We start from the raw sequence: 24690 nt of genomic DNA on the forward strand, positions 1-24690 counted from the left end.
AGGGAGAGCCGCACTGTCGGAGGGGCAGTACTGAGGGAGAGCCGCACTGTCGGAGGGGCAGTACTGAGGGAGAGCCGCACTGTCGGAGGGGCAGTACTGAGGGAGTGCCGCACTGTCGGAGGGGCAGTACTGAGGGAGTGCCGCACTGTCGGAGGGGCAGTACTGAGGGAGTGCCGCACTGTCGGAGGGGCAGTACTGATGGAGCGCCGCACTGTCGGAGGGGCAGTACTGAGGGAGTGCCGCACTGTCGGAGGGGCAGTACTGAGGGAGTGCCGCACTGTCGGAGGGGCAGTACTGATGGAGCGCCGCACTGTCGGAGGGGCAGTACTGAGAGAGTCCGCACTGTCGGAGGGGCAGTACTGAGGGAGTGCCACACTGTCGGAGGGGCAGTACCAGTGAGACCAGATAAGGTAGTAAAGAAACCGGATGGGAGCGGGATGCCTTCCCGGGCTCCGAGGTTTGGGACCGCACCTGTGCAGGTGTTTATTGACTGAGAGAACTCCAGGAAACATAACCTTTTATTTTTTGAATGGGGAATCTCACTGTGCTGTGTGTGTTTTGTTCTCTTGCTGCAGTATGCAGTGGCTAAATCACGTTTCAGGTCTGGACATGTCGGCACTGGGAAACTTGAGTGAGATCACCTGGCAAATGCCGTCCATTTAAAAAAATACAGCCTGAAGACCTGGCAAATGCCGTCCATTTAAAAAATACAGCCTGAAGAACAGCTATATCGTCCTGTGAAGCACTCTGGCTGTGCCGTAATAACGTTGTGGCCTGGCGCCCTTGCCCATACACCCTCGCCCTTTCCCTCCACACATTCTTCAAGTGGTTTGATTGGCAGTCAGTGCGGGGCTATGGATCGCAGTAACCCCGCCTTCTCCCTCCCAGGGCGGGTCTGACACTTCCCCCAAACCAGAAGAAACAGGCATCGAGTCGTGCGAGCTGTGACGGGATCTTTTCGGTGAGTTTGTGCGAGGGAATCGCCGGCCCCTTGGCACACAAAGAGTTAACTGCGACATTGCAGCTCAGCGGGCTTCCTCTGCTGAATGTGTCACAGCTCCGATGGCTCTTGTTGTGGCATTTCGAGAAGAGGGAAGGACCTGAGCAATTTCATAATTAAAAAAGTTCCCCAGCCTCGCTGAGCACGAGCGGCAGCACTTTGTCTGTGGGGAAGGCACCAAGCCGACACTGTGAGCCTCCTCCGTCCCAGCTCGCTGAATTACGCCCGCTCAATATTTCTTTTGCAGCCGCTGGAGATTTTGCAGAGACTGCATTACACACGAGAGAAATGTGGCGAGGGACACAACACTGAAACCGTCAGTCCTTGCAGCATAAAGGAGGTAATTGTTCATTTCGTGACTTCTAACTTCTTCTGTGTATCTGATAATGCTGAGCAAAAGATCATCTTCCAATTTGGAAAGGACAGACTTGCATTTATATAGCGCCTTTCACCACCCCAGGATGTCCCAAAGCGCATTACAGCCAATGAAGTACTTTTGGAGTGTAGTCACTGTTGTAATGTGGAAAACGCAGCAGCCAATTTGCGCACAGCAAGCTCCCACACACAGCAATGTGATAATGACCAGATCATCTGTTTTAGTGATGTTGGTTGAGGAATAAATATTGGCCCCTGGACACCGGGGAGAACTCCCCTGCTCCTCTTCATAATAGTGCCATGGGATCTTTTACACACAACTGAGAGGGCAGATGGGGCCTCGGTTTAATGTATCATCCAAAAGACGGCTCCTCCGACAGTGCAGCACTAGATTATGTGTTAAATCTCTAGAGTGGGAGTTGAACCCACAGCCTTCTGACTCAGAGACGAGAGAATACTGCCCCTCCGACAGTGCAGCACTCCCTCAGTACTGTCCCTCCGACAGTGCGGCACTCCCTCAGCACTGCCCCTCTGACAGTGCAGCACTCCCTCAGCACTGCCCCTCTGACAGTGCAGCACTCCCTCAGTACTGCCCCTCTGACAGTGCAGCACTCCCTCAGTACTGCCCTTCTGACAGTGCGGCACTCCCTCAGCACTGCTCCTCCGACAGTGCGGCACTCCCTCAGTTCAGCTCCACCTACAGTGCGGCACTCCCTCAGTTCTGCTCCTCCGACAGTGCGGCACTCCCTCAGCACTGCTCCTCCGACAGTGCGGCACTCCCTCAGTTCTGCTCCTCCGACAGTGCGGCACTCCCTCAGTTCTGCTCCTCCGACAGTGCAGCACTCCCTTAGTACAGCACAGGAGACTCAGTCTAGCTTTTTGTGCTCAGGTCTCTGCAATGGGACTACTGAGCAAGTATGTTGTTGTTTCTCTCTGTCAGTCTATGTTCTTGCCGTAACCATTGTACGCAGACAATCGAGGGTAAAGTTACTGAGTGATAGTTTCGAGGGCCCACATTGCGGGGTTGGGAAAGGTGCGATTAGCCCATGGGTCTCGGTGCTCCCAGCTGCCATCTGGCTTGACCTGACGTTCGCTCATTCTTCGAGTTGTTGCCTTTGGTTGTAACCTGTTTGCTGCCCCTCCGACAAGATGAGGGAAATCATGGCATTCAAATACATTTTGCTCAAAGCTAAACATTCATTAATTGTTATTTTTCATGTAAATGTTTGAATGCTTCCCGAGGTTGTTAGTGCTGACAATTGCAATCTTCCACAAAAGGCATCCGGCGGGCGACATTGGCCTGCGCCCCGATTTAGTGCCCTGGCCAGAAGTCCTGCCCCCGCGTGGAATTACCCTCACCGTTCCTCCGAGGAAGCAGAGGACAATCTCACTCGCTCCACGTCCGTTGGAGGTGGTAACTGGAGTGCTAATGGGACACTGCCTCGATACCCCACGTAGTGCTGACACTCTTTACTGCCCCTCCTCTTCGATTAAAGGGGCAGGCCGCTGTGCACCCTGCCTGGCCTCCGATGGCCTCCACTGTGCCCCCTCCCCAGGGCGAGAAGTGTCTTGCAACCTGTTGGTGCCCCACGGAAACACTAAGGGGCAACTTGGGCCCCCAGTGTCAGCATCAAACACTCCCAGGGCAGGTACAGGGGGTTAGATACAGAGTAAAGCTCCCTCTACACTGCCCCGTCAAACACTCCCAGGGCAAGTACAGGGGGTTAGATACAGAGTAAAGCTCCCTCTACACTGTCCCATCAAACACTCCCAGGGCAGGTACAGGGGGTTAGATACAGAGTAAAGCTCCCTCTACACTGTCCCATCAAACACTCTCAGGGCAGGTACAGCACGGGTTAGATGCAGAGTAAAGCTCTCTCTATACTGTCCCATCAAACATTCCCAGGTCACGGGTTAGATACAGAGTAAAGCTCCCTCTGCACTGTTTCCACTTTGTGCTTTGGACCCAGACTTGGACGAGCACTCAGTATTGTATCAGTGCAACATGTTTCCATTTCCCTCTTGGGCATTTTCCTGGTTTTACGGGATGAGAATGCCAATGTAAGGGTAAATCCTGTTTTAGTCCTGGACGAATTCCTGGTGTGAATTTGGTTCGATGGGAGTGCAGACTAGAGAATCGGTTGCAGAGGTTAGATAACTCGAGCTGGGCCCTTGCCTCAGTGCAACCGTTGCTGAAGCCCTCATCCATGACTTTGTTACCTCTACTCTTGACTACTCCAACGCACTCCTGGCTGGCCACAGTCTACCTTACTTAAACTAGAGGTGATCCAAAACTCTGCTGCCTGTGTCCTAACTCGCACCAAGTCCCGCTCACCCATCACCCCCTGTGCTCACTGACCTACATAGGCTTCTGGTTAAGCAACGCCTTGATTTCAAAATTCTAATCCTTGTTTTCAAATCCCTCCACTGCCTCGCCCCTCCCTATCTCTGCAATCTCCTCCAGCCCTACAACCCCCCGAGGTCTCTGCGATCCTCTAATTCTGCCCTCTTGAGCATCCCTGATTATAATCGTTCAACCATCAGTGGCTGTGCCTTCTGTTGCCTGGGCTCCAAGCTCTGGAACTCCCTTCCTAAACCTCTCCGCCTCTCAACCTCTCTTTCCTCCTTCAAGACGCTCCTTAAAACCGACCTCTTTGACCAAGCTCCTGCCCTAACATCTCTTTATCCGGCTCGGTGTCAAATGTTTCTGTCTCATAATACTCCTATATAGCACCTTGGGACGTTTCACTATGTTAAAGGCGCTATATAAATCTAAGTTGTTGTTGAACCATACTGGATTTCTTGGTGACTATCTTATATTGGTGGCCTCTAGTTATGCTCTTCTGCGCAATAATTTTAAGGACCTCTATTAGGTCACCCCTCAGCCTTCCCTTTTCAAGTGAAAAGAGACCCACTTTCCCAACTATTTCCCCCAAAGTCTAAATATTTCTTAGCCGTATTGAGCTGAGCGTGTTTTCTGTGCGGGGAGTGATGGGTTTGCTTTGCTCAGTCACTTGTGTTTTTTTTGGTCAGGTGCATCTGCCACCGCGCTACGTTTAAAAACATTTGTTTTCCCCGCGCCTCTGTGTCTGCTGGTTATCACTGCAAGCAGCTTCCTCTGTGTCAGCTCCGAGCTAAAAAAAGGTGCCACTGATTTTGAAAGAAGGAAGTGTTGCCTAAACCCGAAGGGGCCAGATATCGTTTGGTGCACAGTGTTGTTGCCGATTCTCGCTGGCTCACACAAGCTGAATCCCAATCCAGTCCCGTTCATTTATTTTTTAAATGGAATATCTTCATTTGATTGTCTCCCCGTATCTCCAAGCTCCTTTCTCTCACTCTGAGCAAATGTTCTCGCCTATTTTATCCCTTCGACTATGCTCAGTACTCTTATGAACCATCCTCGCTTCTTCGACTTAAGCTTGAACTGTACAAACCTGTTCACTCTTTCGTTCCCCTTTACATCTCAAACTCTAACACAGTTCCCAGGATGGCAACACTGTGCAAGTCCCTCTCCCTACAATTTACAGGTTCTGAAAACCCAAATTAGGCTGCTGCACACTCCAAAAGTATTTAATTGGCTGTAAAGCACATTGAGACATCTGATGGTCATATAAATGCAAGTCTTTCTTTTCTAATATACTCAAGCTGTCACTGAATTAAAAAAAAAGACTTGCATTTCTGTAGCGCCTTTCACAACCTCAGGACATCCTAAATTGCTTCACACCCAATAAAGTACTGTTGCAATGTGGGGTGCACAGCAAGCTCCCACAAGCAGCAATATGAGAATGACCAGATCATCTGTTTTAGGGATGTTGGCTGAGGATTAAATATTGGCCCAGGAGAATCCACCCGGTCCTCTGGGAACTCGTTCCAGGGTGTTCATGGGAAGAACAGCAGAGGCAAGTCCTGTTCTCGCGTGATAGTCACACGCATGCAGCAGGAGTCACTGGGCAGGGATCAGCAGCCACAATCCTGGCTGAGTTTGTTTGCTCCTCATTCTTAGGCCACTGGTGCTGAGGGCGATTAGAGCAGGGATGGGCCTGGGACCTTCATGCTCAGTCGGGTTCAGTGCCACCCAGAGTTTACCAACTGTGCCATTGCTGGACTGGTGAGGCTTACTTTAAAAAAATATATATACAACTGGGGAAGTAGGTGTCACTGGTGTATGCCTCTGCGAGCATGCTCACAGGTTTGTGGAGCTGTTGCACTGTGAGTGGCTTAGCCAGTCACGTGATGTTCACAAGACTCAATAAAACCCCAGCCAGTTGGGTTCAGGGGGATCCACGATGAGGCAGGTGGTTGTGAGCCCGGTGGATGAACTGCTAATGTGTAGTGTGACTGTTAAACCTTTGCTGATAAACCAACTAGTTCTCAATAGCAATGTGTTGCTATAAATTCTTAAGCGAAGAACCCATGGAGCAAATACATTACAGCTGGCAAGGCCGGCATTTATTGCCGTCCCCTAACTGCCCCTTGAGAAGGTGATGGTGAGCCGCCGCCTTGAACCGCTGCAGTCCGTGTGGTGAAGGTGCTCCCACAGTGCTGTTAGGGAGGGAGTTCCAGGATTTTGACCCAGTGACGATGAAGGAACTGGAGAGATTATTTGTTCCACTGGTGAATCAAGATTGGCGTTAGGAGCTTCACTGTAAGACAATGTGTGCCCCACACAGCAAGGCCTGTGACCGCTCGCTCAAGGCTGCTGGCCCACTTCAATAGGACACATACTGATATAATGTTGCAGCAACTCTCCAATGCTGTATCATTAGAACATAAATAATAGGAGCAGGATTAGGCTACCTGGCCACTCGAGCCTGCTCTACCATCTAATAAGATCATGTCTTTTCTGATCATGGACACAGTTCCACTTCCCTGCCCGCTCCCCATAACCGTTTACTCCCTTATCACTCAAAAATCTGTCTATCTCCACCTTAAGTATATTCAATGACCCAGCCTCCACAGCTCTCTGGGGCAGAGAATTCCACAGATTTACAACCCTCAGAGAGAAGAAATTCCTCCTCATTTCAGTTTTAAATGGGCGGCCCCTTATTCTGAGACTATGTCCCCTAGCTCGAGTTTCCCTCTCTGCATCCACCTTGTCGAGCCCCCTCATTATCTTATACATTTCGACAAGATCACCTCTCATTCTTCTGAACGCCAATGTGTATAGGCCCAACCTACTCAACCTATCTTCATAAGTCAACCCCCTCATCTCCGGAATCAACCGAGTGAACCTTCTCTGAACAGTCTCCAATGTAAGTATATCTTTCCTTAAATACGGAGACCAAAACTGCACACAGTACTCCAGGTGTGGCCTCACCAATACCCTGTACAGTTGTAGCAGGACTTCTCTGCTTTTATACTCTATCCCCCTTGCAATAAAGGCCAACATTCCATTTGTCTCCCTGATTACTTGCTGTACCTGCAGACTAACTTTTTGTTTTTCATGTACAAGGCCCCCAGGTCTCTCTGTACTGCAGCAATTTTTCTCCATTTAAATCATCATTTGCTTTTCTATTTTTTTCTGCCAAAGTGGATAACCTCACATTTCCCACATTATACTCCATCTGCCAAATGTTTGCCCACTCACTTAGCCTGTCTATATCCCTTTGCAGATTTTTTGTGTTCTCCTCACAATTTGCTTTCCCACCCATCTTTGTATCATCAGCAAACTTGGCTCCATTACACTCGGTCCCTTCATCCAGGTCATTAATATAGATTGTAAATAGTTGAGGCCCCAGCACCGATCCCTGCGGCATCCCACTAGTCACTGTTTGCCAACCGGAAAATGACCCATTTATCCCGACTCTCTGTTTTCTATTAGTTAGCCAATCCTCTATTCATGCTAATATATTACCCCCAACCCCATGAACTTTTATCTTGTGCAGTAACCTTTTATGTGGCACCTTATCGAATGCCTTCTAGAAATCCAAATACACCACATCCATTGGTTTGGTGTATTTGGATCATTAGCCTATTACAACAGTGACCACACTCTTTAAAAAGTACTTCATTGGCTGTAAAGCACGGTGGTCGTGAAAACAGGAACCTCTGGAAATGCATCTGAAAGAGGAAGGTAGTTTCGTGACTCAGGTGGGAGCTTTCATTGCAGCTCATGGGGGATTGGCCCATTGACAGAGTTTGAAATGCTGGAGAGAAATGTGATGTTCTGTACCATTGCAATGGTCGTCCGAGACAGGAGATTGAGGTGTACAGGCACTAGATGCAAGATGGGTAAACGAGTGATCCAGAATGGATGTGGGAACAGCATTGGGAGAATCCAGCAGGAGAATGGGAAAGGCAATAGCTGAGGTCAGCATTCTGACCGAGGGGACTGAAGAGAGCTCCAGTGGAAAAGACGATATTCTTGCTGGAGATAATGTTGAGTTTGGCTGGAGCAGAGCAGGAAGTCGCGACGTAGTGTGAAATGAGAATGGGAGGGGCCGCTGGTGTAGCGAGTGCCGGTGATGGAAGACTGGTATTGGTTGGCTGGCAAAGTGGGTCACTTGAATGGGGCCATTATAGAGGACACCTGGCCACTGGAAGGTGAGCACGGAGTCCCAGATTGGAGGATGTGTGTGAGCTGTTGCCGTGTGTAGAGTGTGTGTGTCTGGGGCCCTGGATAACCATGTGGGCAGAAATTAATGCCGGACATTGTACCTGTTGTGGCTATAGCAAGAACCTGATTACAATCTGTACTCTCTCTCTTTCGGATGAGACGTTAAACCGAGGCCCCGTCTGCCCTCTCAGTTGGACTTAAAAGATCCAATGGCACTATTCCAAAGAAGAGCAGGGGAGTTATCCCCGGACTCAGCGGGTCAGGCAGCATCTGTGGAGAGAGAAACCGAGTTAATGTTTCAGGTCGATGAACTTTCTTTTTCCGATGTCCTGGGGCCAAAATCGTCATCATCATAGACAGTCAATCGAAATCGCGGAAAACTTGCTTCCACTCTAAAAGTGAGTTCTCAGGTGACTGAACAGTCCAATACGGGAATTACAGTCTCTGTCACAGGTGGGACAGACAGTGGTTGAAGGAAAGGGTGGGTGGGACTGGTTTGCCGCACGCTCCTTCCGCTGCCTGCGCTTGGTTTCTGCATGCTCTCGAGGTGCTTAGTGCCCTCCCGGATGCTCTTCCTCCACTTAGGGCGGTCTTTGGCCATGGACTCCCAGGTGCCAGTGGGGATGTTGCATTTTATCAAGGAGACTTTGAGGGTGTCCTTGAAACATTTCCTCTGCCCACCTGGGGCTCGCTTGCTGTGTAGGAGTCTTGTGTCAGGCATGCGAACAATGTGGCCCGCCCAACGAAGCTGGTCGAGTGTGGTCAGTGCTTCGATGCTGGGGATGTTGGCCTGATCGAGAACACTGACGTTGGTGCATCTGTCCTCCCAGGGGATTTGTAGGATCTTGAGGAGGCATCGTTGGTGGTATTTCTCCAGCGATTTGAGGTGTCTGCTGTACATGGTCCACGTCTCTGAGCTATACAGGAGGGCGGGTATCACTACAGCCCTGTAAACCATAAACTTGGTGCCAGATTTGAGAGCCTGGTCTTCGAACACTCTCTTCCTCAGGCGGCCAAAATAATCCCTCAATCAACACCTAAAAAACGATCATCTGGTCATTATCACATTGTTGTGTGTAGGAGCTTGCTGTGCACAAATTGGCTGCTGCGTTTCCTATATTACAACAGTGACTACACTTCAAAGAAGTGTTTCATTGGCTGTCAAGCCTGAGGTCGTGATAGACGCTATAGAAATACAAGTCTGTCTTTCTCTTTCTGTGTCAGGAATGACTGCAAACCACCAAGTTCAATGCTAACATTTCCATTCATGTTCTCTGCGCTGAGATAACATTTCAAGCCAATGCTTTACTTAATACAGAAAGTTGTTTAAAACTGTTACAGACACAGTTAATCACAGGTACACAGAGGGAATTCACAAGCGAGTCCTTTCAAAGGGGCGTGGAGAAATTCAGCAGATGGATTGACGAGTTGCACGTGGAACTCAGCGCAGATAGACGCAGGGCCGCGGATATTGGCACAAGGAAGGCAAACCCCCCGCACACAATGCAGGACTGTGAACGGACAAAGGCGGAAAAGGAATGCATTTGGGTGTGACCATTCTGTGAAAGTATCGAGTTATTGTGAAGCCGTTGTCAAGAAGAGGCATCAAGTGTTGGGTTACAGTTCTGGGGTGCTTGATTATAACCCTGTACAACGTATTAGTGAGGCCGCCTTTGATGTTTGATATTTGGTTATGGGCTCCTTGCCATTGATTCATTGCCGAAAGTTCAAAGACTGGCCTCTGAGAGGCTCCATCATGAGGAAAGTCTGGGGAGAGGAATGATTGAGGGGATGCAACACAGCGGGGGAGAAACCGGGCAGTTTGGCAGTTAAAATGCCCGAGTTTATTTACCCGATGGGATCCGGCTGTGTCTGGTTTTAAGCTGCTCGACAAATCAGGCGGCAAAAGCGCAGGGTCCTTTAAATATGCTAATCAGGGACCGATGACCTCAGCCCGCCCCCGATGGGACTTTGACTCGGACTGAAGCCGGTCGGATGGGAATGGGGACGTGAAAGTTACCTTGGTTTTCCTTTCATCAGAACATAAGAAATAGGAGCAGGAGTCGGCCATTTGGCCCCTCGAGCCTGCTCCGCCATTCAATAAGATCATGGCTGAACTGATCATGGACTCAGCTCCACTTGCCTGCCCGCTCTCCATAACCCTTTACTCCCTTCTCGTTCAAAAATCTGTATCTCCGCCTTAAATATATTCAATGTCCCAGCCTCCACAGCTCTCTGGGGCAGAGAATTCCACAGATTTACAACCGTCTGAGAGAAGAAATTCTTTAAATGGGCGACCCCTTATTCTGAGACTATGTCCCCTAGTTTTAGTTTCCCCTATGAGTGGAAATATCCATCTTGTCAAGCCCCCTCATTATCTTATATATTTCGATAAGATCACCTCTCATTCTTCTGAACTCCAATGTGTATAGGCCCAACCTGCTCAACCTATCTTAATAAATCAACCCCCTTATCTCCGGAATCAACCTAGTGAACCTTCTCTGAATAGCCCCAATACAAGTATATCCTTCCTTAAATAAGGAGACCAAAACTGCACGCAGTACTCCAGGTGTGGCTTCACCAATACCCTGTACAGTTGTAGCAGGACTTCTCTGCTTTTATACTCTATCCCCCTTGTAATAAAGGCCAACATTTGCCTTCCTGATCATTTGCTGTACCTGCATACTAACTTTTTGTGTTTCATGCACAAGGACCCCCAGGTCCCTCTGTACTGCAGCACTTTGCAATTTTTCTCTATTTAAATTATAATTAACTTTTCTATTTTTTCTGCCAAAGTGGATAACCTCACATTTTGCCACATTGTACTCTATCTGCCAAATTTTTGCCCACTCACTGAGCCTGTCTATTTGTTGTGTCCTCCTCACAATTTGATTTCCCAACCATCTTTGTATCATCAGCAAACTTGTCTACATTACACTCGGTCCCTTCATCCAAGTCATTAATATAGATCGTAAATAGTTGAGGTCCCGGGAGCGGTAGCATAGTGGTTCTGTTACTAGACTAGTAATCCAGACATGAGTTCAATCCCACCACGGGAAATTTAAATTCAGTTAATTAAATAAATCTGGAATTAAAAGCTCGTGTCGGTAACGGTGACCATGAAACTACCGGATTGTCATAAAAACCCATCTGGTTCACTGATGCTCTTTCGGGAAGGAAATCTGCTGTCTATGACTCCAGACCCACAGCATGTGAGTGACTCTGCCCTCTGAATTGGCCCAGCGAGATACTCAGTTGTGCACAACCACAACGAAAAGCAATAATCCTTCATTGTCGCTGGATGAAAATCCTGGAATTCCCTCCCTAACAGCACTGTGGGAGCACCTTCACCACATGGACTGCAGCGGTTCAAGAAGGCGGCTCACCACCACCACCTTCTCAAGGGGCAATTAGGGATGGGCAATAAATGCCAGCCTTGCCAGCGATGCCCACATCCCAGGAATGAATTTTTAAAAAAGGAACTGTACCGAGGGAAATGTGGCCAGGCGGGTAAAGTCGCTGTAGTCTTGTGCTGCCACAGACAGGCAGGAAACCCCTGGCAAGTAAAATCGGCCCCAGTGAGTGTCGGCAGGCAATTCGACTGTGGAGGAGGCACGCGGAGTAACACCTGACGGGGGCAACAGGTGTGTCACCATGACTGCAGTTGTGATCGGCAGCCCAGCCGGAATTCTGTTCTTGCATGTTAGCCGTGGCTCAGTGGGCAACATCGAGATATAACATTGAACAGATACAGTCGGAAAGATATTGTGGGGCTACAAGGTAATATTTGTTCTCCTTTATTGTAAGAAAGAAAGACTTGCATTTATATAGCATCTTTCACAACCATTGGACATCCCAAATCATTTTACAGCCACTGAGGTACTTTTGGAGTGTAGTCACGGTTGTAATATGGGAAACACGGCAACCAATTTGTGCACAGCAAGACCCCACAAACAACAATGTGATAATGACCCGATAATCTGTTTAGTGATGTTGATTGAGGGATAAATATTGGCCCCAGGACACCGGGGATAACTCCCCTGCTCTTCTTTGAAATAGTACCCCGGGATCTTTTGCATCTGAGAGGGCAGGCGGGGCCTCGGTTTAATGTCTCATCTGAAAGACGGCACCTCCAACACTGCGACGCTCCCTCAGTACTGCCCCTCTGACAGTGCGGCACTCCCTCAGTACTGCCCCTCTGACAGTGCGGCACTCCCTCAGTACTGCCCCTCTGACAGTGCAGCACTCCCTCAGTACTGCCCCTCTGACAGTGCAGCACTCCCTCAGTACTGCCCCTCTGACAGTGCAGCACTCCCTCAGTACTGCCCCTCTGACAGTGCGGCACTCCCTCAGTACTGCCCCTCTGACATTGCGGCACTCCCTCAGTACTGCCCCTCTGACAGTGCGGCGCTCCCTCAGTACTGCCCCTCTGACAGTGCAGCACTCCCTCAGTACTGCCCCTCCAACACTGCGACGCTCTCTCAGTACTGCCCCTCTGACAGTGCAGCACTCCCTCAGTACTGCCCCTCTGACAGTGCGGCACTCCCTCAGTACTGCCCCTCTGACAGTGCAGCACTCCCTCAGTACTGCCCCTCTGACAGTGCAGCACTCCCTCAGTACTGCCGCTCCGACAGTGCGGCACTCTTTCAGTACTGCACTGGAGTGTCGGCCTGGATTTTTATGGAGTGGGACCTGGAACCACGACCTTCTAATGACCTGATAATCTATTATTTAGTTATGTTGATTGAGGGATAAATATTGGCGAGGACACCAGGGATAACTCCCCTGCTCTTCTTCAAAATATTGCCATGCGATCTTTTACGTCCACCTGAGAGAGCAGGCGGGGCCTCGGTTTAACGTCTGATCAGTCTAGACTTTTGTGCTCAATTCCCTGGAGTAACTCTTCAACCCACAACCTTCTGACTCAGAGGCGAGGGTGCTGCCCACTGAGCCACAGCTGTCACTTCGATGAGGAAAGACGGGAGGAGGCTCGAGTGGAGCATAAAGGCCGGCATGGACTGGTTGGGCCGAATGGCCTGTTCCTTTGCCGTATACCCCGTGTAATCCTGCGTGAGCCTTGATGCGGAGTGGAGAGGAGCTGTGGTTTGCAATGAGCTTCGATCAGCAGCACTCCATCCTTGCCCCCAAACCCTGACACGCTCCGATTCTTGGCAAAGGGTTTGACAACTCGAAGTTTGGCCTTTACAAGGTTTCCTTTATCCCCACCAATGATACGCTGGGGCTTTGGATTGAAGCGCTAAATCATCTTTAGTGCGGAAAACACTTGCCACAGAGAGTAAAACAAGCAAGCGAGAACAGTGGGTATATGCTGATTTCCAGAAACACTGCTTACACAACTCCTCCGAGCCCTGCATGAATACAGCACTGTTCCCGCGACACATCTCAATTCTACTTGTCTTTCATGGCGTGCGGGCTTGCCGCAGTTAGTTCGCTGGTGCGAGGGCCCAAGGGCAGCTGCCATTGTAGTATCCAGGCACAATGATGCCACTGTTCCGGCACTGATCTGTATGCTCTGTAGCATAGGCCCAGCGTGCTCAGCCCCCAGCTCCAGCAAAGCTCCTGCTTGCTTATTGTAAGCCCCCCCGGCTTCTATGGATTTCAGTGAATCGTGCAGCACATGCCTGTGCCAGCTCTGTGACAGAGCGATCCGATCTCCCCCACACCCCCCCCCGCCCTTACCCACAGCCCGGCACATTTTTTCTTTTCAAGTATTTATCCAATTCTCTCTTTGAAAGTTACTATTGCATCTGCTCCCACCGCCCTTTCAGGCAGCGTGTTCCCGATCACAACAACTCGCTGCATAAAAATAAAAATTATCCTCTCTCCTCTTTTGCCGATTATCTTCAATCTGTGTCCCTTTGGTTACCGAACCTCCTGCCCCTGGAAACACTTTCTCCTGATTTACTCTGTCCAGATCCCTCATGATTTTGAACAGCTCGATCAAATCTCCCCTTAACCTTCTCTGCTCCAAGGAGAACAACCCCAGCTTCTCCAGTCTATCCACAGAACTGAAGCCCCTCATCCCCTGGTACAATTCAGGTCAATCTCCTCTGCACCCTCTCCAAGGCCTACATAAAGTGCAGGGCCCAGAATAATCCAGTTGAGGCCGAACCCGTGTTTTAGACAGGTTTAGCATAACTTACATAGAAACATAGAAAATAGGTGCAGGATTAGGCCATTCGGCCCTTCGAGCAGCATTCAATATGACCATGGCTGATCATGCAACTTCAGTACCCCACTCCTGCTTTCTCTCCATACCCCTTGATTCCTTTAGCCATAAGGGTCACATCTAACTCCCTTTTGAATATATCTAATGAACTGGCCTCAACTCTCTGGTAGAGTATTCCACAGGTTAAAACTTTCTGAGTGAAGAAGTTTCTCCTCATCTCGGTCCTAAATGGCTTACCCCTTATCCTTCGACTGTGACCCCTGGTTCTGGACTTTCCCAACATCGGGAATATTCTTCCTGCATCTAACCTGTCCAATCCCATCAAAATTTTATTTGTTTCTATGAGATCCCCTCTCATTCTTCTAAATTCCAGTGAATATAAGCCTAGTCGATCCAGTCTTTCTTCATATGTCACTCCAGCCATCCCGGGAATCAGTCTGGTGAACCTTTGCTGCACTCCCTCAGATTAGGAGACCAAAAATGTACACAATATTTAAGGTACGGTCTCATCAAGGCCCTATACAACTGTAGAAAGACCTCCCTGCTCCTATACTCAAATCCCCTCGCTATGAAGGCCAACATACCATTTGCCTTCTTCACTGCCTGCTGTACCTGTGTGCCAACTTTCAATGACTGATGTACCATGACACCCAAGTCTCGTTGCACCTCCCCTTTTACTAATCTGTCACCATTCAGATAATAATCTGCCTTCCTGTTTTTGCCACCAAAGTGGATAACCTCACATTTATCCACATTATACTGCATCTGCCATGCATTTGCCCACTCACCTAACCTGTCCAAGTCACCCCGCAGCCTTTTAGCATCCTCCTCACAGCTCACACCTCCACCCAGCTAAGTATCATCTGCAAACTTGGAGATATTACATTCAATTCCTTCGTCTAACTCATTAATGTATATTGTAAATAGCTGGGGTCCCAGCACTGAACCTTGTGGTACCCCACTAGTCACTGCTTGCCATTCTGAAAAGGACCCGTTTATTCCTACTCTTTGCTTCCTGTCTGCCAACCAGTTCTCTATCCATGTTCAGTACATTACCCCCAATACCATGTGCTTCAATTTTACACCCTAATCTCTTGTGTGGGGCCTTGTCAAAAACCTTTTGAAAGTCTAAATACACCACATCCATTGGCTTTTCTTTGTCCACTCTACTAGTTACATCCTCAAAAAATTCTAGAAGATTTGTCAAGCATGATTTCCCTTTCATAAATCCATGCTGACTTGGACCGATCCTGTCACTGCTTTCCAAATGCGCTGCTATTACATCTTTAATAATTGATTCCAACATTTTCCCCACCACTGATATCAGGCTGAACAGTCTATAATTCCCTGTTTTCTCTCTCCCTCCTTTTTAAAAAAAGTTGGCTTACATGAGCTATCCTCTAGTCCATAGGAACTGATCCAGAATCGATAGAATGTTGGAAAATGATCTCGAATGCATCCACTATTTCTAGGGCCGCTTCCTTAAGTACTCTGGGATGCAGACTATCAGGCCCTGGGGATTTATCAGCCTTCAATCCCATCGATTTCCCTAACACAATTTCCTAACTAATAAGGATATCCTTCAATTCCTCCTTCTCATTAGATCCTCGGTCCTCTAGTATTTCTGGAAGGTTATTTGTATCTTCCTTAATGAAGACAGAACCAAAGTATTTGTTCAATTGATGTGCCATTTCGTTGTTCCCCATTATAAATTCACCTGATTCAGACTAATCTTTTTCTCTTCACGTATCTGTAGAAGCTTTTGTAGTCAGCTTTTATGTTCCCTGCAAGCTTACTCTCATATTCTATTTTCCCTCTCCTACGTAAATCCTTTGTCCTCCTCTGCTGAATTCTAAATTTCTCCCAGTCCTCAGGTTTGCTGTTTTTTTTGGCCACTCTATATGCCTCTTTTTTGGATTTAACACTGTCCCTAATTTCCCTTGTTAGCCACGGTTGAGCCACCTTCCCTGTTTTATTTTTATGCCAGACAGGAATGTACAATTGTTGAAGTTCATCCATGTGATCTTTAAATGTTTGCCATTGCTTATCCACCATCAAGTATCATTCGCCAGTCTATCCTAGCCAATTCATGTCTCATACCATCAAAGTTACCTTTCTTTAAGTTCAGGACTCTAGTCTCTGAATTAATTGTGTCACTCTCCATCTTGATGAAGAATTCTACCAAATTATGGTCACTCTTCCCCAAGGGGCCTCACACAACAAGATTGCTAATTAGTCCTTTCTCATTACACAACACCCAGTCTCGGATGGCCAGCCCTCTAGTTGGTTCCTCGACATATTGGTCTAGAAAACCATCCCTTATACATTCCAGGAAATCCTCCTCCACCGTATTGCTACCAGTTTGGTTAGCCCAATCTATATGTAGATTAAAGTCGCCCATGATAACTGCTGTACCTTTACTGCACGTATCCCTAATTTCCTGTTTGATACCATCCCCAACCTCACTACTACTGTTTGGTGGTCTGTACACAACTCCCACTAGCGTTTTCTGCCCTTTGGTATTCCGCAGCTCCACCCATACAGAATCCACATCATCCATGCTAATGTCCTTCCTTATTATTGCATTAATTTCCTCTTTAACCAGCAACGCTACCCCACCTCCTTTTCCTTTTAGTCTATCTTTCCTGAATATTGAATACCCCTGGATGTTGAGTTCCCAGCCTTGGTCACCTTGGAGCCATGTCTCCGTAATCCCAATTACATCATATTGTTAACAGCTATCTGCACAGTTCATTCATCCACCTTATTACGAATGCTCCTCGCATTGAGACACAGAGCCTTCAGGCTTGTTTTTTTAACACTCTTTGTCCTTTTAGAATTATGTTGTAATGTGGCCCTTTTTGATTTTTGCCTTTGATTTCTCTGCCCTCCACTTTTCCTTATCTCCTTTCTACCTTTTGCTTCTGACCCCATTTTACTTCCCTCTGTCTCCCTGCATCAGTTCCCATCCCCCTGCCCTATTAGTTTAAATCCTCCCCAACAGCATTAGCAAACACTCCTCCTAGGACATCGGTTCCGGTCCTGCCCAGGTGCAGACCGTCCGTTTACTCTGTGCCTCTATTTATGAAGCCCAGGATCTTGTAAGCTTTTTTTTAACAGTCTTCTCAACCTGCCCTGCCACCTTCAAAGATTTGTGAACACACCCCCAGAACTCTCTGTTCCTGCACCCCCTTTAAAATTATAGTTTATATTGCCTCTCCTCATTCTTCCTCCCAAAATCCACCACTTGCCATTTCTTCCCACTCCTTTATATTTTGGAGTGTGATGGAATGCCAGGAGTTCGGAGCTATTAATATATTATTATAGTTTCCTTTCTTTCTGCCCCGCGCTGTTTCCAGCTCGGTCGCAGGGGAAGCCAAATTCTAAAGGCCTTTTAAAATTGAAGCCAAGTTTTCCAATATTTCTGCATCGGGACTGGAGTCAGCTTCTGATGTACAACGGGAACCTCGATAATGACTCTCTGAAAAGAAAGACATGCATTTCTATAGCGCCTTTCACGACCAACGGACATCCCAGAGCGCTTTACAGCCAGTGAAGTACTTTTGGAGTGTAGTCGCTGTTGTAATGTGGGAAACGCAGCAGCTAATTTGTGTACAGCAAGCTCCCACACACAGCAATGTGATAGTGACCAGATAATTTGTTTTAGTGATGTTGATTGAGGGATAAATATTGGCCCCAGGACACCGGGGATAACTCCACTGCTCTTCTTCAAAATACTGCCATGGGATCTTTTACGTCCCCCTGAGAGAGCAGATTCTTGGTTTAACATCTCAGCCGAAAGATTTTGTGCTCAAGTCTCTGGAGTGGGACTTGAACCCACAACCTTCTGACTTAACGGTGAGAATGCTGCTCACTGAGCCATGGCTGGCACAAGTAATTGATCTTTATCAAATTAAATAAACTGCAGAAAATCTGTGCCCTGGATTCATGGATTCTCGCTACAGGACAGGAATGTTCCAAGTGAGATTTGTGCTGCAAGTGTGGGATTGAGCCATTGATCTCGGATGGATCAAGGTTCAGGCCCTGAGCAGCATGGAGCCCACTCCTGGGCTCGGCAAGAAAAAATATCATGGTTTCCCACTCCTGATTGTCGTCCTGTGGGAAAGGAAGGACTTGCATTGGCATCGCACCTGATCACGTCTGAGACATTTCCCAAAGTACTCCACATTCACTGAGCTACTTTTGAAAGTGCAGCTACTTTTAAAGAGGAGGACGAGGCGGAGGAGGAGAGAGGTAGGATGGAGGGGAGAGGAGGAGGAATCGGGGGAGGGGAGGGCTGAGGGAGAGGATGAGGTAGAGGAGGGGGAGAGGGGAAGGGGCCTGGGGAGAGTACAGGGAGAGGATGGGGCCGGGAGAGGGAGAGGGGACGAGGTAAGGGAGGGAGTGGAGGAGGGGCCTGGGTAGTGGAGACGGAGAGGGGGAGGGGACGTGGTAGGGGAGGGCAGAGAGAGAGGGCGGAGGGAGAGGGGATGGGGTAGGGGAGGGCAGACAGTGAGGGGCAGGAGGAGAGACTCTGGGCTGGTCCCGGAGATGGAAGGAGTGTTGGGCAGTCCCAGTGCTGGACCTTGTATGATGGACGTGTATATCAGGAACACAGGAATTGCTGGACAATAAAAGACCAAGACCCATCCAGTTCAGCTTCTACCATCCTGACAGTCACACAATCCAACCATGCTGCAGTTGTTGTCTAATCACAGCAATCGATCTCCCTCAATGAGCCGAATATTGGGGGCTAGGGTGAAGTCAGCTCCCAGTTTTCCACCAATTATTTTTAAAGCAGTGACTAATGCTATGTCGGAAAATGTACGTACACAGCACGATCCCACAAGCAGCACTGAGACGAGTGGCCAATGTATCTGCTTTTGTTGCTTGTTTTAGTTGAGCGAGGAATGCTTGCCAGCATGCCGGGAGAACTCCCTGCTCTTCCTTGAATAGCGCCATACAACCTGAAAGGTCAGAACAGGCAGACGGGGCCTTGGTTTAACAATGCCGAAGGTCGGTACCTTGTGCAGTGCAGCGCTCCCTCGATCAGGCACTGGACTGTTAGCCTCGGGCTGGAAACCATGATGTTGTAACTCCGAGACGCGAGTCCGACCGCCGGAGCTGAGCAGAGGTGCAAGCGATGATGTTTTTGATGAGGGTTTTGATCAGAAGAAGCAGGTTTCAGTGGCAGGAGGGTCAGTAACCAGAGGACACAGATTGAAGGTGATCGGCAAAAGCCCAGATGTGACTTGAGGACTTTTTGTTTTTACGCAGCGAGTTGTTGTGATCGGGAACGCGCTGCCTGAAAGGGCGGTGGGAGCAGATTCTTTCGTAACTTTCAAACTGGGAATTGGATAAATACTTGAAGGAGAAATATTCACAGGGGTATGGGGAAAGAGCGGGTGGAGTGGGACTGATTGGATCGCTCTGTCACAGAGCAGGCACATGATCGATGGGCCGAATGGCCTCGCTCTGTGCTGTATCATTCTATGGTTCTATGTTGGGGTGAAGATAGAAATTGGGTTTTGGTTGTGATGCACACCAGAGTTCAATAACCCGCTGAAGCTCTCAACGCTCTCGAGATTCTAATCTGTGAGCTTGCAGCTCGATAAGGACTTTTATGACCCCTGAACTCCCTAAATTTGTATCCCAACCTATTAACTGCGTTGGCATTGATCACGTTGAGCTGATTGTTCAGAGTCCGGGATAAAGCAGCACTTTGCTGGCAGCGTTTGATTTGCATGAAAGAAGTTCATTCGTTGCTTTGTGACTGAGAAATAACTGAGTGTTGATTGGAATCGGTGTAGGTGAAGAATAATCCGAGTTTAAATGGAGGCAGGGCTAACTGAGACAGGATGACCTTCAAACACTCTGAGCTCCACATTGGGATTGTCTTCCTTTATCCAGCATGCACTTACTCATGTATTTGAATCATGGGATCACAGAATAATTCGGTGGCTCTCTCGAAGACCAATTCATTTAGTCTCACTCCCATAGCTTTGCAAATTTTTTCTCCTTCAATATTTATCCAGTTCCCTTTTGAAAGTTACTATTGAATCTGCCCCACTGCCCTCTCAGGCAGCGTGTTCCCGATCCTAACCACTCACTGCATAAAAAAGTTTCCCCTCATGTCGCCTCTGGTTCTTTTGCCAATCACCTTAAATCTGTGTCCTCTCGTTATCGCCCCTGCGGCCATTGCAAAGAGGTTCTTATCGACTCTATCAAACCCCTCATGATTTTGAACACCTCAATCAAATCTCCTCTCAACCGTCTCTGCTCCAAGGAGAACAGCCCCAGCTTCTCCAGTCTATCCCCGTCACTGAAGTCCCTCATCCCCGGAATCATTCTGGTAAATATTTTCTGCACCCTCTCTAAGGCCTTCACATCCTTCCTAAAGTGCGGGGCCAGAATTGGACACAATGCTCCAGTTGGGGCTGAACCCGTGTTTTATACAAGTTCAGCTTATCGTCCTGGCTTTCGTACTCTATGTCAATATTTATAAAGCACAGGATCACATATGCTTCATTAACCGCTTTATTAACCTGCCCTGCCACCTTCAAAGATTTGTGCCCATACACTCCCAGGTCCCTCTGTTCCTGCACCCCCTTTATATTGTGCCTTTATCATGTATTGTCGCTCCTTGCTCAACATGTACCACCTCACACTTTTCTGCATTGAATTTCACCTGCCACGTGCCCACCCATTCCACCAGCCTGTCTATGTCCTCTTGAAGTCTATCACTCTACTCTCATGTTCATAGAAAATAGGTGCAGGAGTAGGCCATTCAGCCCTTCGAGCCTGCACCACCATTCAATATGATCATGGCTGATCATTCCCTCAGTACCCCTTTCCCGCTTTCTCTCCATACCCCTTGATCCCTTTAGCCGTAAGGGCCATATCTAACTCCCTTTTGAATATATCCAATGAACTGGCATCAACAACTCTCTGTGGCAGGGAATTCAACAGGCTAACAACTCTCTGAGTGAAGAAGTTTCTCCTCATCTCAGTCCTAAATGGCTTACCCCTTATCCTAAAACTATGTTCCCTGGTTCTGGACTTCCCCAATATCGACAACATTCTTCCCGCATCTAACCTGTCCAGTCCCGTCAGAATCTTATACGTTTCTATGAGGCCCCCTCTCATCCTTCTAAACTCCAGTGAATAAAGGCCCAGTTGATCCAGTCTCTCCTCATGGAATCAGTCTGGTGAACCTTCGCTGCACTCCCTCAATAGCAAGAACGTCCTTCCTCAGATTAGGAGACCAAAACTGAACACAATATTCCAGGTGAGGCCTCACCAAGGCCCTGTACAATTGCAGTAAGACCTCCCTGCTCCTATACTCAAATCCCCTAGCTATGAAGGCCCAACATACCATTTGCCTTCTTTACCGCCTGCTGTACCTGCATGCCAACTTTCAATGACTGATGAACCATGACACCCAGGTCTCGTTGCACCTTCCCTTTTCCTAATCTGCCGCCATTCAGATAATATTCTGTCTTTGTGTTTTTGCCCCCAAAATGGATAACCTCACATTTATCCACATTTATCCACATTATACTGCATCTGTCATGCATTTGCCCACTCACCTAACCTGTCCAAGTCACCCTGCAGCCTCTTAGCGTCCTCCTCACAGCTCACACCGCCACCCAGTTTAGTCACCTGCAAACTTGGAGATACTACACTCAATTCCTTCATCCAAATCGTTAATGTATATTGTAAAGAGCTGGGGTCCCAGCACTGAGCCCTACGGCACTCCATTAGGCACTGCCTGCCATTCTGAAAAGGACCCGTTTATCCCGACTCTCTGCTTCCTGTCTGCCAACCAGTTCGCTATCCAAGCCTTTTGAAAGTCCAAATACACCAGATCCACTGGTTCTCCATTGTCCACTCTACTAGATACATCCTCAAAAAAATTCCAGAAGATTCGTCAAGCGTGATTTCCCTTTCATAAATCCATGCTGACTTGGACCGATCTTGTCACTGCTTTCCAAATGCGCTGCTATTTCATCCTTAATGATTGATTCCAACATTTTCCCCACTACTGATGTCAGGCTAACCGGTCTATAATTACCCGTTTTCTCTCTCCCTCCTTTTTTAAAAAGTGGTGTTACATTAGTTACCCTCCAGTCCATAGGAACTGATCCAGAGTAGATAGACTGTTGGAAAATGATCACCAATGCATCCACTATTTCTAGGGCCACTTCCTTAAGTACTCTGGGATGCAGACTATCAGGCCCCGGGGATTTATCGACCTTCAATCCCATCAATTTCCCTAACACAATTTCCTGCCTAATAAGGATATCCTTCAGTTCCTCCTTCTCACTAGACCCTTGGTCCCCTAGTACTTCCGGAAGGTTATTTGTGTCTTCCTTTGTGAAGACAGAACCGAAGTATATGTTCAGTTGGTCTGCCATTTCTTTGTTCCCCATTATAAATTCACCCGAATCTGACTGCAAGGGCCCTACATTTGTCTTCACTAATCTTTTTCTCTTTACATATTTATCGAAGCATTTGCAGTCAGTTTTTATGTTCCCTACAAGCTTCCTCCCTCCAGCCATTCACCACAACTCTCTGTTTTCTAACCTTTAGCCCATTTTGTATCCATGCTGCCATTGCCCCTTTGATCCCCTGGGCTTCAATCTTGCTAACAAGCCTATTATGTGGAACTTTATCAAACACCTTTTGAAAGTCCATATACGCAATATAACTGCATTATCCTCATCCACCCTCTTTGTTACCTCCTCAAAGAACTCCGTTGTTAGTCAAACACGATTTGTCCTGAACATGTCCGTGCTGGCTCTCCTTTATCAGTCCATGCTTTTCCAAGCGTCAGTTAATTTGCTCCCGGCTTATGTTTCTAAACGTTTACCACCACTGACGTTAACTGTGTCTCACTCGCTAGATTTTCTCCCATCTGGAACGCGCTGTCTGAAAGGGCGGTGGGAGCAGATTCAACAATAACTTTCAAACAGGGAATTGGATAATTACTTGAAAAGGAAACATTTGCACGAAAGAGCGGGGGGAGTGGGACTGATTGGATCGCTCTCTCACAGAGCCGGCACAGGATCGATGGGCTGAATGGCCTCCTCCAGTGCTCTGTGATCTCCATCCCCTGCACTCTCTGAGCTCATCTTGTCCATGAGACGCCTCTCCTGTACCCATGTCCCTATTCCCACTAATCTACAGTCCACTCAACTACCCATCCTGACCCACATGCTAGTTAGCATTGGAAGTGATTCCCTCTCCTCGAGTACCATCCCTCTCCCCTTTCACAAACCACCGTAAACTCCCCATCGCCCAAATAATCCACTGCCCATCCCGGCAAACTACCGCTCCATCTGCAACTTTTACCTCCAAAGTCCTTGAACGTCTTGTACTCCTCCCAAATTCAATGCCCTTCCTTCCCGCAACTCACTGTCTGAATTTCTCCAATCGGATTTCCGCCCCGGACGCAGCATCGGAATGGACTTAACCAAAGTCACAATGGGATTCTCTGTGGCTGTAACCGTGATGTATTGTCCTCCTCGTGCTGTGCGATGCTTTATATTAAGGGGGATACATCAATGCAAGTTGTTGTTGAAGATGAAGACATGGAGTCTATGATGAAGAGTGAAGCACGTTCAGGATGGAAACACAGACTCCACGGAACAACAAGCCCACTGGGACAGCTGCTTTGCTGTGGGGATCGGTCAGGAATAATGGCTTGAAGATTCCACATGTTGTAAATGGATCTCATTTGTCCCCATAACTCAATGTTGCATTGTGGTGGAGGAGAAACAAGAAGGACCCCTGTGCAATATGGGGGTGAGTCAGCACTGAGTCTCATTAGACAGGGGCACGGGTGTCAGCCATGGTTCAGGGGGCAGCACTCTCGTCTCTGAGTCAGAAGGTTGTGGGTTCAAGTCCCACTCCAGAGACTTGAGCACAAAATCTAGGCTGACACTCCCAGTGCAGTACTGAGGGAGTGCCGCACTGTCGGAGGGGCAGTACAGAGGGAGCGCAGTACTGAGGGAGCGCCGCACTGTCGGAGGGGCAGTGCTGAGGGAGCGCCGCACTGTCGGAGGGGCAGTGCTGAGGGAGCGCCGCATTGTCGGAGGGGCAGTGCTGAGGGAGCGCCGCACTGTCGGAGGGGCAGTGCTGAGGGAGCGCCGCACTGTCGGAGGGGCAGTGCTGAGGGAGCGCCGCACTGTCGGAGGGGCAGCGCTGAGGGAGCGCCGCACTGTCGGAGGGGCAGTACTGAGGGAGTGCCGCACTGTCGGAGGGGCAGTAGTGAGGGAGTGCCGCACTGTCGAAGGTGCCGTCTTTCGGAAGAGATGTTAAACCGAGGTCCCGTCTGTGCTCTCTCAGGTGGACGTCAAAGATCCCATGGCACTATAGTGAAGAAGAGCAGGGGAGTTCTCCCCGGTGTCCTGAAGCCAATATTTATTCCTCAATCACCATCACTAAAACAGATTACCTGGTTGTTATCACGTTGCTGTTTGTGGGAGCTGCTGTGTAACCACAGTGCAGTGAGAGTTGGGCCGGTGTGTAACAAGAGTGTGGTGGGAGTGGGGGAGGCTAAGATTG

General features: G+C 48.5%; 1 protein-coding gene across 1 annotated transcript in view; it reads left to right on the top strand.

Moving 5' to 3' along the window:
• Positions 1–24690, top strand: part of tfeb (transcription factor EB) — a 150379-nt gene that overhangs the window by 70196 nt on the left and 55493 nt on the right. The window contains 1 exon segment of the mRNA XM_070859284.1: positions 1248–1340. The gene's annotated coding sequence lies outside the window, so the exon portion shown is untranslated.

The sequence above is a fragment of the Pristiophorus japonicus genome, chromosome 17 (assembly GCF_044704955.1).
Source record: "Pristiophorus japonicus isolate sPriJap1 chromosome 17, sPriJap1.hap1, whole genome shotgun sequence".
In the NCBI taxonomy this organism is placed as follows: domain Eukaryota; kingdom Metazoa; phylum Chordata; class Chondrichthyes; family Pristiophoridae; genus Pristiophorus; species Pristiophorus japonicus.